This window comes from Netta rufina (assembly GCF_964035555.1).
Source record: "Netta rufina genome assembly, chromosome: 8".
In the NCBI taxonomy this organism is placed as follows: Eukaryota; Metazoa; Chordata; class Aves; order Anseriformes; family Anatidae; genus Netta; species Netta rufina.
Window position 1 is genome coordinate 24,411,019 of NC_140131.1, and position 17,397 is coordinate 24,428,415.

Below are 17,397 nucleotides of genomic sequence, written 5' to 3' on the forward strand. Positions count from 1 at the left end.
AAATTATACAAAATATAAAATATGCTTTGAGGCTTCTATACGAAAGTCTAGGAAATAATCTCATTTACTTTCAATAGCTGCCACTCACCAAACTCAAGCATTCCACAAAATGCAATCAAAATATAGGCAGGAGCATAGTGCTTTGTTTCCATCGTGTGCATCAAGCTCAAAGGAGCACAGAAATGTCAGAGAAGAGGGAGACCTGTGTGATGCTTATTACAGAATATTTTTGGAAGAACTGACTCTTGAGCCTGTAATAGATGGCCACAAAAACACAGAGCATTAGGAGCTCAGAAGAGGGGCGTAAAGGCAACCATTGATAAAATTTTGTGATCATTCTCTTCAACTCTTCTAAGCAAGGAGTTGGTGGTGTGAAGCATTAAAGAGCAATTACAGGACTTTTTTCTTCATTTTAAGGAAATTAGAAGTTAGAAGGTGAATGATCTAGAGAAGCAGTACTCAGGACAAAGGTGTGAGGGAGCAGATGCACAAATCCTGCAGCTGCTTAAACTTAGAGCAAATAAAGAGCAAATCCCATCTGTGAATAAATACTCCATTTAATGTGTTTTACAGATTTTTTTTTCATTAACCTAATATCTGAAGTTCATCCCCATTACTCTCAGAGTAATTTTCTCTCAGAGAGTTGGGTTAGGAAAAAGAGAGAGAGAGAGAGAGAGTATTTCTGAACCACAGGGAGCACTCTGCTGTGTAGAAATGCAAAACTTCAAGGAGGCTGAGCAGATGAGAGCAATCTGAGTAACATTGCTGTGAGGGAAGAACAGCCAATGTGCCATGTCATTCCCAGGATACTGAACTTCCAGCCAGGGAGCTCACTTGGGATATTAAGCCAATCTCTCCGTACCATTGTCAAAGCCTTGCAAGGAGTCATTAACTTTTAAGATGATTTATTCTTTTCTGAACACCAAATTCATCCTTTAAACCTATTAATTTTATTGTGCAATATTAGTTTAATACTTTTCAGGTTTGATTTCAGTGATGTTTAGATGTCTATAATTCTGTAAGTGTATGAATTTACACCTCTGTTTGTCATCCGAAAGTCTGATAGTCTAGTGAATGTTGGTGAAACAGTACACAGAAACGATATGAACTCCTTCTGAATAACTTTAAAATGGTCAGAATGATCATTTAATTAGGAAGGGGACACAGCATACTTCCAAACTAATAGCAGTATAAATATTCAGACTTCTAGGAGCTGTGCAGAAATCCATGTGCCAATGCAATCTTAATTTCCCTAGACATTGGGTCTTAAAATAATTTAGAGTCTACAGTAAAATTCAATTTTTAGAATTACTTTAAAATACTTATTGCATACATTTAAACCAATATTGCTGTGGTTGAAACCTTTATTTATTTTTATAAATGCACCAATTATAATTCTTTATATTCCTTTAAAAGCTGCATTTTACTGATAAGGAAGATAATCAATAAAAATACAAAATAATAATAATAAAAAAGAATATATTCAGTTAAAGTAATTTATAACATAAAATGTTTCAACACAGGGTCATAACAATAAAGACTGCTTTTTAATTAGTTTTATTTCATTTTGTTTTATTTTATATTTTATTTTATTTTTCAATATCACTAGCCTAACTTATAAGAGTGGTTAAGGCTAGTAGACCTTAAGATGAGAAGGGCACATAACCATCATCTGCTCACACTCTCCAACACTAGTCTGGATAAAATTCCTCGCTTGTATTTGTGAGAATCCACAAACGTGCACTTTTTAATATTTTTTTTTCAATTATTATTAGATAAAATATCATTCCCATAACAGAGTAATAGTACAGGAGACTGTGGTAGCTAGAGGTATAAGAAAATATTCATTTTATTCACTGACTTTTTAAAATAAATCTGCAGTAAATTAGGGCCTAGTAGTGCCATTATGATCCCTTTGCTGTTTTAATTTAAGTGTATAAATCCAAATAAAGGAGTATTTTAATTAGTGTAGCAGTCTACACTCAAACCCAGTCATTATTATTGTTGTTGTCAGCCTTTATTATAACCCCCATGACAGCACACATGTACTTTATCAAGGAATGTTTTAAAAACAAGCTTCTAACACATGTAGGGTGTTTCATGGGGCTTTGGAGGGAAATGTTTGAGAAGAATTGCGTGAGAGGAGTTTGAGAGGAGCCTGGATGGGGGTGTTTAAAAATGACATTTAACCTGGAGAAGGCTCTGGGGTGACCTTATTGCAGCTTTTCAGTACTTAAAGGGGGCTTATAAAAATGATGGAGAGCAACTTTTTGCTCTGGCAGACAATGACAGGACAAGGGGGAATGATTTTAAACAAAAAGATGGGAGGTCAGGAAGAAATTCTTCACTCGGAGGGAGTGAGGCACTGGCAGAGGCTGCCCAGAGAAGCTGTGGATGTCCCATGCCTGGAAGTGTTCAAGACCAGGCTGAATGGGGTCCTGGGCAACCTTATCTAGTGGGTGGCATTCCTGCCTGTGGCAGGGGGAGTGGAACTAAATGATTTTTAATGTGTCCCTTCTGACCCAAGCCATTTTATGATTCTATGACATTTCTCTTTAAAGTATTTTCCTTAATAAGAAAGGGATTTCTAATATATCTAATATATCATTTCTAATCTATCATTTCTAATATATCATTCTAATCTGTCATTCTAATCTATCATTTCTAATATGATATATATATTAGAAATGTATATATCATGTAATGTATATATATATATTTTTTTTAATGTATATATATATATATATATATATATTCTACGGCACTTAGATGTGCACAAGTTGATGGGGCCGGATGGGTTCCACCCGAGGGTACTGAGAGAACTGGCAGAGGAGCTGGCCAAGCCACTGTCCATCATTTATCAGCAGTCCTGGCGATCGGGGGAGGTCCCAGTTGACTGGCGGCTAGCAAATGTGACGCCCATCTACAAGAAGGGCCGGAGGGCAGACCCGGGAAACTACAGGCCTGTCAGTTTGACCTCAGTGCCAGGGAAGCTCATGGAGCAGATCCTCCTGAGAGTCATCACGCAGCACTTGCAGGGCAAGCAGGCGATCAGGTCCAGTCAGCATGGGTTTATGAAAGGCAGGTCCTGCTTGACGAACCTGATCTCCTTCTATGACAAAGTGACGCGCTGAGTGGATGAGGGAAAGGCTGTGGATGTGGTCTACCTTGACTTCAGCAAGGCTTTTGACACTGTCTCCCACAGCATTCTCCTCAAGAAAATGGCTGCTCTTGGCTTGGACTGGCGCACTGTTCGTTGGGTTAGAAACTGGCTGGATAGCCGGGCCCAAAGAGTCGTGGTGAATGGAGCCAAGTCCAGCTGGAGGCCAGTCACTAGTGGAGTCCCCCAGGGCTCGGTGCTGGGGCCGGTCCTCTTTAATATCTTCATCAATGATCTGGACGAGGGCATCGAGTGCACCCTCAGTAAGTTCGCAGATGACACCAAGTTAGGTGCGTGTGTCGATCTGCTTGAGGGTAGGAAAGCTCTCCAGGAGGATCTGGATAGGCTGCACCGATGGGCTGAGGTCAACTGCATGAAGTTCAACAAGGCCAAGTGCCGGGTCCTACACCTGGGGCGCAATAACCCCAAGCAGAGCTATAGGCTGGGAGAGGAATGGTTGGAGAGCTGCCAGGCAGAGAAGGACCTGGGAGTGATGGTGGATAGTCGGCTGAATATGAGCCAGCAGTGTGCTCAGGTGGCCAAGAAGGCCAACGGCATCCTGGCTTGTATCAGGAACAGTGTGACCAGCAGGGCTAGGGAAGTGATCGTCCCCCTGTACTCAGCTCTGGTGAGGCCGCACCTCGAGTACTGTGTTCAGTTTTGGGCCCCTCGCTACAAGAAGGACATCGAAGTGCTTGAGAGGGTGCAGAGAAGGGCGACGAAGCTGGTGAGGGGCCTGGAGAACAAGTCCTACGAGGAGCGGCTGAGGGAGCTGGGCTTGTTCAGCCTGGAGAAGAGGAGGCTCAGGGACGACCTTATTGCTCTCTATAGGTACCTCAAGGGAGGCTGTAGCGAGGTGGGGGTTGGTTTGTTCTCCCACGTGCCTGGTGAGAGGACGAGGGGGAATGGGCTTAAGATGCGCCAGGGGAGTTTTAGGTTGGATGTTAGGAAGAACTTCTTCACTGAAAGGGTTGTGAGGCACTGGAACAGGCTGCCCAGGGAAGTGGTGGAGTCACCATCCCTGGAAGTCTTCAAAAGACGTTTAGATGTAGAGCTTAGGGATATGGTTTAGTGGGGGCTGCTAGCGTTAGGTCAGAGGTTGGACTCGATGATCTTGAGGTCTCTTCCAACCTAGAAATTCTGTGATTCTGTGATATATATATATATCATGTTAGAAATCTATATTTATATATATATAGAGAGAGAGAGACTGGGAGCATTCCACACAAAGATATTTATTTTGGAGAGGCTGCATGGTGAAAAATACAGCATTATGTAACTTTTCTCTTTTGGTTTATTTGGACTGAGCACTATGTATATTCTTGGAGATTATTTTAAATATTTTCTCAGAAGTGTTTATTTTTTTCCTGTATCAGGCAATCTGCTTTTCTATATCAGACATCACTTCTCATTTTCAAATAAATAACTGCATGACAGACTGCGGTATAAAGCTCATGAAATTTGATCAGGCATTGCAGTTCTCCTCTGTTGCCACGTTTATTGTCATATCTAGAGCACAGTATGCTATTAGCATTAACCAGCCATAGTCTTATATCATTACTAATAAATAGCTGCATATCAGTAAATAATGGCTTCAGTTAGAAAGGACTGAATTGTGGATTTTTTTAATGGGAAGGGGAAGGGGAAGGGGAAGGGAAGGGAAGGGAAGGGAAGGGAAGGGAAGGGAAGGGAAGGGAAGGGAAGGGAAGGGAAGGGAAGGGAAGGGAAGGGAAGGGAAGGGAAGGGAAAAGCTCTTATTCCGTGTTTCATAATTAGGAACTGCCTTGAGCAAGCTTGCTTGCTTACTTACCATATACTAGTGGTTTAAGGGGCTATTTCAAAAGCATCATAAATACTAAGTATATTGCACACCCTTAATCTTCATAATTCTGTAAGTTCATTAATGTCTTGATCTTGAATGGACCCCAGTCAGACAGGCTATTTGGAAACTTGTCTGTCTCTGATATCCAAGCAAGCTATTTATCATGTTTTCCAACCAAATATGGGTTCATTTTGCTGATCTGTACAGAGATGAACAAACATGTGGGCCTGAAGTCTTTAGGGCCCTGAAATAAGACTTTGAACTGCTCTTTATGCTCACCATTATTATACGTGGGGCTTGAGAGTACTAGAGTGTTTGGTATCCTCTTTCCACATAACTCTGTGGATATGACTCCAAAGGTTTGTACCATTTTGAATCTTTTCCTCCTTACATTAAATTAGGAGGAAGTCAGTGGTGAAGTTCTTGTGTATTGAAATTGCTCTTTTGTAATCAGTCATCCAGTTTAGGAAAATTCTGTCATTGTGGAGAATCTATCAGAGGTGTAATGTAGGTATGTTAAGAAGGTAACCATCGATGTGAATAAACATCTTGTATTCACCCCCCATTCTTCCATCTTGTTGTATATGACAGGTCTGTGTTATTTCTGGAATTCATACAGACATCTAATATGGATGCTGGGGGCGGTCAGTGTCCTCACTTCAAAGGAAGAATAGAGTCTACTGGTTGTATCATGCCTTGTGCTAACAAGCCTGAAACAATCATTTCCTAATTACTCAGTGCTCCCATTAATGCCAGCTAGAATTGTTATTCTCTGTCTCACATATTTATCACATGATTACAGTACACAGCAAATGATCATAATTTGCAAGCAATAACAATGTATTCAAGCTAGGTACCCTTTATGATGTGCTGAATCATACAGTGAATATACTTGTATCACTTTCTTGCCATTAATATTCTCTAAAAAGTCATCTACCCCGTTGTTACAAATTGTAATTATTAGGAAATAATTGCTCTGAGTAATGCATACATTTATAACTGTAAATGGTAAAAGATGCATAATTATATATTTTTCTGGAATGTGGCAAAGATTACTTTAAAATGCTGTTGCTTGTCTTGCTTTGATTTTTGATGTCAGTGTCAAAAATTCATTTATTATTGAGCTTTGTTTGACAGTCCTTGAGGTTCAAACTTCTTGAGATTCTGAATATAATCACAGCAGATACGTGTACATCTCTTATTGCTTGGCTGAGCACAAAAGAAGCAACCCTACAGGAAAAAATCCACTCCCTTGATGCATTCTTAAAAATCATTAATGCTTTCTGGCTAGAGCATGCAAGCAGTCATTCTAACAGAGCAATGTAATTAATGTTCTTTATAAATTAAATGTGCAAATGTGTTATGTAGTGCACAGAATCTGGATAGTATTATTTCTACTTCAGTGTAGATTTAGTTGGGAAAAAAATAGGTTCCTAATAGCTGCTCTGTGGCTTGGGAATTTGAAACAGCTAATACTCTCCTTCAACTAGCTATTGAGAATCTGGGGCTAAGAATGGCTAAATGTGAAAAGTAGTCATATTATATACAGAATCAATATTTCAAAAGGCCATCCAAGCTCTTTGAGGAAAGAAGGATTTGCCATATTTTCTGTAAACTATAAAAGAAGTGTAGCTGGAAATACTTTTTCTCATCAGTTACAGTTTAACAGGCAGACTTCTGTGTAATGCAGACGAATAAATTAATTATTCATGTAGCCATCATTAATTGGGAAAACTCTTTAGCAGTTGTGGGAGAGAAGTCTTGCATAATCCATAAAAGGTAAAATATATCATTCAAATTAAAATAAAATGAACAGCTTGTATGAAAGGGGAGATTTTTTTAACCCTTTCTGCATAAGCTTAGGGAAAACATTCCCTATTCATCCTTAAGGACAAGGGTGAATGCAATCCATGTCTTTTGGAGAGAAAAGTGCTGGTTACTTTGAAGAAATGTGGTCATTCCTTTGCATTACCTATTTAAATCACAGAAACATGATGAGGAAAAAAAAAAAAAAAAAGGAAATTTAGGGAGCCTAGAAGCCTGTAGAAGCCTATATGCTTTCCTTAAGACAAAAAGTGATGCCCATGAAGGTGTGTGTGTCTCTAAATGGTTTCAAGACTGCACTCAAAGCAATGATCAAAGCAATGCACTCAAAGCAATGAAAGAGCCCTACAAATTTTGTAGGTGGTTAAACCTGAAGGTATAATACAGGACCCAAAAGATGGAGCGGAGTTTGTTTCAGGGAAATTGGAATTCATTTATACCATGTTAAAAATGACTCCAAAATAAACGGTTATGTTAGTTTTCATATATATTGTCTATATACATTGTCTATATACATTAAATATAGACAACATCTAATGTATCATCATTTTAAGGTCATATCATCCTCATCATTTTAAGGTCAGTTTGTCTGTATTTTTCATTCTCCATTACAAAGCATTTAAAAATCTTATTTTTTGTTTTCTTCTTTCCTTAAAATTTGTTCTGCACTGTGTGTTGTTTTTTAGAAGCCAGTGATTTTTTTCATCTATATCTGTAAACATTTTACAAAACAGTTACCAACATTGTAGGACATTAAATTTACTGTTTCTTGAGTTTGACTTACATAGAAAAACATGTACACCTTACCAAAATGGATAAATTGTTATGAATTGAAAGTTACTGACAGCAAGTTTAGGACCACTTTTTGCCCCCCTCCCAATACTAAGATTTGAGAATTTATTATTTTATAGAGCAACTGCTTTAGCTTTCTCTCTAAAGCTCAATTAATTGAAAACCAATTCTGAACAAGTCCAGTTATCTTGCTGAATTTTTAACTAAATCTTAATGCTACACTAATTTTTATTGCTACATTGTTTCTTATGGAATCTTAGAAAGTAGTTTCTGAAAAGACGAAATTAAAAAAAAAAAAAAAAAAAAGGCAGTCCTTTTGTCCTGATGAAACAGCAGATCAGTATGTTGGAATTAAACATTTTCCAACATAATCTAACATAAAAGAGTATTTTCAGATTTTAAAAGATATCCTATTTTATCTTGTGTGTCATTCACAGCTGATGTGGAGGCACAATTCTCTAACTATTTTCTCTGTGTAATCTTTTTTTTTTTTTTTTTTGGGGGGGGGAGGGTTATGGGATTATTATTTAAATACCTGAATTTTTCTCCTGCATACATACAAAAAATAAGATATAACAAAGTGTTTTGTGTTTTCAATGGAAAATTTTCTCCTCCCTATTTTTTTTTTTTTGGCAGCCTCTTATCCCTAGAAGTTTACTGTCTGTGTTTAACACTTTAGGCAGGCTGTGTTGCTCTCAGTTGAAATATTAGAATCTTCGTCTTGACTAATTTTATGGCAAACCTGGGCAAGAGATGGTATCTGATGATCTATTCAGAAGAGTTAGAGGGGTTGGGTATGATGGTGTGCATTGGCTATAGAAACTGGCTTGCTTCAATCTTTCTAGCCCACTGATGAGTTCTTCATTAGACTGTGAACAGAATTACAAAATAATGATATTTCAGTCACTGCACATTTGTGCAAGCAGGATGTTACCATGGTAGAATGTTACAGGCAAGAGATACATCATAGTGAAAATCAAGGGAAAATCAAAGTGAAAATCAAAGCTCATTGCTTTTATCCTTGCAGGGAAGCAAGCCACACCTAATAAAGTATATTTTGCTGCTTAGCACAAGCAAAGCAGCTGCATCTACTACCACTGACATGTACACTCTGTGTGCATCTATGTGCTTTTATACCACTGTGATACTCCTGAGCTACCTACAGTGTCTTTGTTATACCATCAGAATAAGAAATATACCCAAGCTAACTGTGATTAAGATGTGTCAATATTTGAATGACAAATGTCCTAGGGACTGCAAATGATTACTCCCTGAGATATTCATCTACTGTCACAGAGCAATTTCAGGGAGCACTGAGCCACTGCTTATGCTGTCTTTTGGATCAGCTAGTCTATATCAATTCAGAAGGTCTGCATCAACTGTGATCTGTAAAAGCTCCCACGATACCTTTTGTAAATAGGATCACTAACCCCAATATGCTGCCCAAATAACAAGTTCTAATAACATTCAGTCAAGCCAAATTCTCCCTGTATTCCCATGTCAGGTATAGCACTCTTCACTTCCTCCTGTGCTGTTTTCTAATAAACCTTAGGAAAATGAAAGTAGTCAAGACTGTAAGACATCAAACCTTATTATTCAAAAAAGTTTTTCCTACTTTTCCCTGTTCTTCCAAAAGAGGCAGTGCAAAAGCTAACTTGAAGTTCACTACTAGACTGCTTTGCTATAATGCTGACTCAGATTTCAAACTCATTAAGTTACTTAGCCCTATCGTGCATTACAATTAGAGTTAGGCACCCAGATATTTATGTCTAGGCATATAGATGGAAGATAGAGTAGCTATTATTTTATGGAAGATTACAGTTAATAATTAGAATTAAGGCATTTGTGTGTGTATCTCTGTAGCCAGAGAACTCCTTTATCATCTGAATTTACACAATAAGCACACAACTCATCAGTACCTTTTCTTGCTTCTACGATCCCATAAAATAGTTCTTTTCTTAAAATGAGGTGTGTAGGACACAGCAGCTAATAAACAAATACTACTGTCACAGCAGAGTAGCAGAGATCCACTGCAGTTCTAACAATAAAAGGGGAAAATCGACTGAAAATAATGTCTCAGTCAAGATAATCTAAAAATTGGGAGGTTCAGTTCTGAGTTTTGAGCAAATTTGTACATCATAATACCAATTCTGCATTATGTATTAATATGTGTACGTGTATTAACATAAGGGCATCTCTTTCCTACCCAGAGTCCCAGATGCATTACTTCCTATGTTCCTCTCTATATGCACTATATATGTGAGTAAAATCACAGTTTGAGGGTCAAGATCCAGATCAGTTTCTACTCACTTTGGAAGCAGACAGTTTGAGAGCATTTAGAAGTCTGTCACAGGAAAACAGACTTCTTTGAAAAGTAACAACTAAGACTTAGTTTCCTGAGTTCCTCGGGAGGCAGAAAATCTATGAGGGAGTTGACAAGAAAGAAAAGGACAGTTTAGATAGCAAGGGGCTTCCATCTCTCTGAATCAACAAGCTGTGCACAGATAAAAAAAAAAACTTCCTGGTGTTGACAGGCAATTCTTAGCCTTTCCAGCCAGGCCCTTGTTATATCTAGCGAAGTCAGATCTGCACGGCTTTCCCCTTCCAAGTGTTTCTCCATGTACTGTGCCTCATGCTCTAATTTGTTCCTGTGTAAAGGACTATCAGTAATCATACTGCTGCATGACTTGTTTCTCCTTCATTTTCTCAGGATGACACATTTTAATTTTGTTTTGCCTGGCTTCTGTCTTTGGTTGTAATGTTAATCTCAATTATTCTCTGGCCTAATTTAGAAGCATCTCTTTCTAAGTTTGTTGAGTTTTGTCCAGTGCACGCTGTATGAATTATTGAACTAGAATAGGATCCTATAATAGATTATTATCAGCTTTTCTTAAACCTTACTCAATTATGTCTTATATTTGTATTTCTCTGTAAAAGGAAGCTGAATTCCAGTAGAATATGTTATGTAAAAGCTAATTAGTATTTTTGCTCTTTCAGTGTTTCCTTTTTACTATCTGTTTTCATCACCAAGTGTCAAGTTCTGGGTTTCATTGTCACAAAAAGCAAAGTCACTTAAAATTCTGTCATGTCTGTAGTGGAAACAGGCCTTCTGGAATAAATATTCATTAAAGGATTGTTGCATAAAATGTATCAAATATAAACAAAATATAATGACAGGCTGAAGTGTTAAAGAATGAAACACCTCAGTGTTTTTTTGGCAAGAAATCCAGGTTGCTCAGTGACTCAGATATTAAAACCTCCAAAAGTAAGCAAGCAGTACCATATTCCTTGTCTTAATAAAATCAAGAAATTCATTAGGTTAAAAACTGGCTTTACCTTTGAAACTCTCAAAGTCAATAAAATACTGCCTTTACAGACATCACATATCTGTGTTAAAAACAAGCACAAATAATGGTACCGTAGTGACAGAAAAGGTAATTGGGAATCAGAAATACCAAGCAGTACTCTATTTTTAACTGTGAGCTTAGTCATCACATTTTCTTTTACACAGTGGTACTCTAAACATTTTTGTTATACTCTCATGTTCCCCAGCCAAAAGGTATGGTAGATTCCTTTCTCAAATTGCTCCCAAATTAAATTTCAATTAAAACCATCTCTAATATTTTTTTTTTCAAGTATAATAGAGGCAAAATAAAATTTAATAAGACTGTACAGTATGAGCAATGATCATGAAAAAATCTTTATTATTTAGTCTCACATTGAAACTTTAAAAATATATATATTATTTATATGTCATTTTAAAGTGCCCCAATGGGCATTTAGGGGGAAAATATCTTGATATAATTAGTTGTTCTTGAAAGAAAAAAATATTCTTTTAAATATGTGATTCATATCTATGAGTACATTGAAATTGGAGGGGAGGAGGTATATTTATCAGAATAGCAATGAAAGTCCTGATTTTCTTCAGTGCTTTGAACAACAGGCAAGCAATATGGTAATAGGGAGTACAAAGTTTTTCCTTCATGCTTGTTTGCAGCGGTAACTCTTTTGTGAAGTATAATGAGGTAGAATAAAAAGGAAAACAACTGCTGATACTTTAATAACCTGTCCTGCAGAACAGCTAGAATTTTAAAGCTTTAGTTCTGTATATCATGCAAAGTGTGAAATTTATGAATAATCCAGCTTTCTATCCTATTCTTTTATTCCTGTATTTTTTCTTATATTATCTTCCTGTACCTTTCAAATTAGGTTTACTCCACCTGAAAGACTGGAAATTATCCTTCATCCCTTAAACTTTATATAGTATGTTGTTGTGATACTCATACAGTCCTTTGCTTAGATTGTCATCTACAGAGGATCGTGTAGCTTTTGAAGTTCTTTTAGATGTGGAAATGCTTCACATATTCTGCATACTTAAAGTGGAAGCACTGGATTTCCACTCCAATCTCAGAATTTATTATCATTTCACGCTTGCAAGGTAAATACCTCCACAATTCACCAGGCAAGCTCTAGCTTCAGGTTTGTCAGTCAAAACCAAGAAAATAAAAACTGTAATAGAAAACATTTGTTTAACTAGATTGTCTTTCTTTTGATATTCTTCAAGAACTTTAATATGTGTCCAAGTGAGCATCAACAGAAGCAGCTCAAGTCCATTCTGTATTTTCTCCATGAATGTAGTACAGATGTCATTTGACGTGTAAACTCAAAATAGTGAAACCATTCTGTATCAGAAAACCAATTTCTGTAAGAAGTAAAATAAAAAATTAAAAGGCAGAGGAGTCATTACAGACTGGTTATTTGAAGCTTCTCCAATGATTTCTTATTGTCATTTGAAACAAGGATTGAGAAAGCAGATTGGCACAGAGCACAGATACATTAGTTCCAACATGATTTTTAGGATAGGCTTTTCATTGTTAGTGAACACATGCCTTGTCAATAGTGTGCATAAAGGCGTAGGTTTGCTAATGGCAGACAGTTTACTACTATAAAGGCGCATCAATACCAATAGCCCCAAGGGTTAGTGCTGCAGAGACCTAAAACGAAAAAAAAAATAAAAAGAATTGAAGTGGAATGGAGAAGAAAATGTGTGATTGCTTACCTGGGATTGCCAGGTAAGATTGACCTGGATGCATCATTTTACAGCACAGCCCACAACAATCAATCTCTGCAGTTTTTCCCTCAGATCAACATAGCTCTCAGAGCACAGATTTGGAGGGAAGATCCAATCTTATCATTTCCAACATCTGTTATAGAAAGCCCAGTTCAATAAATCTTAAGGATTCTTTTTTTTGATGTAAAGCACACAACCCAGGAATTCAGAGTACGTTACTGAGTGCTTAGAATGTTGAAACATGTTTTATGGAAGAAGAAGGTTAAAAAAATGCAAAACAAAAAAGAATCAAAATTTTTAATTTCAACTTGCTTTTGTGTTGTATATATTATCTCACTTTACATCTGAAAATGGGGTTGTTATTATACTGAAATACATTAGTCAATGAGATCATGGTAAAAATGCAAAAATGAATTGTATGAAAAAGATACCATGTAGATTCCTCTTGCAAGGAAAGAACAGATTAGGAAGGATCTGTATAACTAGAAGTGATAGGAAAGTTCCAGTAAAGGCTCATATATGACAAATAGGAAAGTAACAGAAGAAAAACAAAAGAGGAAAAAATAAAGAGGCAAATGTAGTCAAATATATCAAAAATTACAAAAGAATTTGAGACAAATGCCTATTTTGAGAACTGAAAAGTTGACAGAATTCCTTCATTTATTTTTTTTTCTCCCCTATTATGTCTTTTGCATAATCTTCTGCATGTCCTTGGGCTTTCAGAAATTCAGTTTGTTCAATAAATATAGGTAACAGTGCATTTCTAACTAAGAAAATTGCAAGGAAATATGTGTATATTTGCAGTAGTAAAGAGAGAGATAGCAAGGGGACAAAGTAGTATAAGTTTCAACAACTGAGATGTAATAGTTGCAGCCCTGATGTTATTTTGCCTTTTCAAATTAAAGTAGAGATAACTGCAAGAAAGTTTGAAAAAAAAAATCTAATTCTCATACACAGATGACATTGTTTTCATGAGGTAAATATTAACTTAGTAAACATGATAATTTTAGAATGAATATGAGCTGATGTTGCAGATACCTTTAATAGAGTTTTTCTCAGAATCTAAAAATTCTGTAGGGACAGTTTCTGTCATTATACTACACACAAATAATAGTTGGCAGAATGTAATAGGGCAAATTTTCATTTTGTAAACAATGCATTGGATCATGTATCATTTAAGAAAATGAACATTGTAAAGTAATGTTGTCACTCTGATCCAGTGTGGCAATGTGAATTCTATGAAAAGGAATACAAAATGATTGCTCTTTTTAGTACTATTAATCTGATTTTGAAATTTTTAATATGTGAAGAGATATAGATCCATTTTCATATCCTTTAATCTACTTTCTAGTTTTTAAAATACACATTTTTTCCAGGATTTACACTTACACTATTTTACTGTTATTTTAGGTTGTACACTGATTTGGTAGCTAGTTGTGCAATAATAGACCTCACTCATTTTAAAAAGAAAGAAAAAAATCCTTTATCTGGGTCTGAAGTTGTCTCTTTAGGTGGTATTTCATCCCTGCTGCTCTCATGAACAACAGTTCATCAGTTGAGATGGATTATGAAGAATACCTTTTCACAATACTAAAACTTTTTATAATAAAGGTAATTCTGTTCAGAACAAGAAAAAATGATTCTATACAATATATCTAACACCCCCGTCTCCCTTCAAGGTTTATGTTCAAAAAATATATCAGATTAGAATTCTCTCTGGAGTTAAAATCTCTATCAGTTTCTTTATCTACATAAATAATTCTGCTTGTCAACACAGTTATATTTTTCTGTACCAAATCAAAGAGAGACTCAACAGATATAAACAGAGTTATTCCATTGGCAGTTTATAGATTTTGAGACTCTCTGGTTATCTGTTAAATATATATTCGTAAGTGCACTTTTATCTCTATACAGAAATAAAAGATTGCGTGGTCACGTATATGTGCATGGTCTCATAAAGCAGTTAACTTTGTTAATACTCTTTCTGTGGTGCACATTCAAGTATGAGGTGATATAAATGTTTCTGTAATATATTTTGCTTCTATTCTTTACCACAGAAGTGCCTGAATGTGCATGTGCACAGACTTTATATATATCTTGTTTTTTCTTACAAAGAATTGGTTATCCAATTGTTTTCAAGCTGTACTTGTAATTTACAATTGGTCTGGAAGTAGTAGTAGTTCAATAGTCCATGTTAGACCATTATTTCATTATCTCAGTAACTGTTGTTCTACTGTAGACTTGAATGTTTTTTCATTTTATTTATTTCCTGAATTAATAAAATATTTTGAAAGCATTCTTCTACCTTAACAAAAATCTGTCTATGGAATAATTATAATTATATGTATACGTATATATATAAGGTTGGCAATACTTTTATAATCAATAAAGTCAAAGCACTGTATGAATTGCCATCACAAGAATGTATACAGCATTTTTTCCTTACAACTAGAAATAGTTTGTGTGCCCTCTACTATTCCTGTTTTTTTTTTTTTTTTCTTTTATGCTTCTTAACACCAAATTGTATTGCAGATTAACAGAAACCCTCTGATCAATTTTGTGTTTAACCAGCCATTCTTTTCATTGTATCATGTAAGTCATACAACTGATTTTAAATCATTGTAAAGAATAGCATTAGGTGAGACTGATGTCTGCTTATCCATAGGTATTATTTTACTTTTGGCTACAAAGGTGAAATAGATATTTGGATTTCTGCTATTGACTACTTCAATAGGAAAATTTGAAAACTTGTACCTTAGAGTTCACTTTTTTTTTTTTTTTTTTTAAATATATAAAATAGCTTTAAAATGTCTTCATAAAATGGAAAATAATCCTGAACTACTTCTTGTTTCTATGACAACCTTCCTGTGGTATAGTAGTAGGCTAGAGATCCTCTGATCTGCCAGTGACTTCATTAAATATTTTATTTTAAGCAGGGAAGATGACACTGTTTTTTACCGGATGAGCTTTTGGACTGTTATTTTAGTTTTTGACCTGAAATATGCTGCTTTGAAGCACCTTGACTATTTAAGTAAGAAACATCAAAGACGAGAAAATGCAAAATAAACAAGGCTTGACTCATGAGACTTTATGCATAGAAAAAAGTAGTATTTTCAATTGTTTTTAACTAACAGAAAATCAGTACCTCAGACACTAATAGTTTTGCATTTCTTTGCATTAGCAGAATACTTGTCTAAAAAGGGACAGCTACTTTGAATTGAATTTCATTTCATAAAGAAAATGTACTGATATTTCAAGGAGAAAAATTAGTTGCAGACAAATTTGGCAGGTACAGTTTTTTATTTGTTGAGGGTTTTACTCTCAAACATCTATGTTTTCTGTTTTCTTATCCTCTTTTCATGAGCACTCTGATTCAGTCAAACAGTTTAATATTGCTATGCAATACTGAATCTGCAGTCTGCATGAAGAGGCACTAGAAGAGAGATTGGAAAGCTATAGAGCTGCCAGGTCTCATGCCAGTGATAGCATCATTTTTATCAGAAGTATAGTGGGAAGACTCAGGACAAGTGAATGACAGCATGGCAGCTAAACATTTGTTCTTTACATGAAGTCTTGCAAAATGGAATAAAGAATGAACTTGATGGATTATTCCATTGGAATTTAGTGTCACCTCCACTTATTTTGAATAAGTTTACTCCAACAGTAAATCATCCCTATTACATTTCCCCCACATACCCTGTGTCGAAGTAAAGAGACTGAGAAGAGTTTGTTTTTCATTCCATCCATCAGTGCACTTTTGAGACATACAAGTAGTCCTGATAATATACTCTGATTTATTTATGTACCTGACACATGCAGAGATAGGAGATTCATAGCAGGTGAAAACTGAGAAAACATTATTGCATTTGCAGCCGAGTGTTTCCAGGACATAAGTCCTCAAAATTATGAAATTAACCCAAATATTATAAGTACTGCTATTCTGATTTTCTGTTTTATTTGTTTCTCCCAGAATGAGCTTCATTTTTGCTAGATTGCTTTGGGTCAATCTCTATTCACACTAGATCACTGTGCACTGGACCTCATTTCAGTAAAATAAAATGGTTGGAAAATATTGGAAATTTCTTTTGCCAGGTCAGCAGGTCTGGTTCTGATGAATTGCACCTCCATTTTAGGAGGTAATTAAGGCTTGTCTCTAAAGGGATAGCTGTCGTACTTGTACATATTCTAGGTAATTAAAATGTACTAAAGTTTGCTGTTAGGAGTATCATGTGAAGGATACAGGGTTACAATCTTGCATAAAGGCTACTTTAATCTTAAATGGCCACAAACAAGCCATTTTAAAAAATTATTGGTATTATATGTAGTTTCATGGCCTATATACCTTTCCTTGAATGCAATTACTCATAATATTTTTTGTTGTTCCACATTAATCAAAATATGCTTGCAGGTTAATTTGTAAAGTGTGTAAATTAATGGTCATGTTAGTAATGGTCATGTTATTAATCACGGTGCTCACTCCCAGTCCATTGAGAACAGGTAGTTCTATCTATGTTGCTGAAGGTATCAAATTCACTCTCTAATTCACACCAAAACATGGGAACAAAGACAAATAAATCCCATTTTATTAAGACAACAAATGTCAACAGTGTCAGAAGTTAAATACTTGACCCAGTTTCAAAAAACATCTCCATGTTTCTAATGGTTAGCTGATTCAATAGTATATCTGTGTTGCCAACAAATGACAATTAAAAGGAAAATTAAAATAGG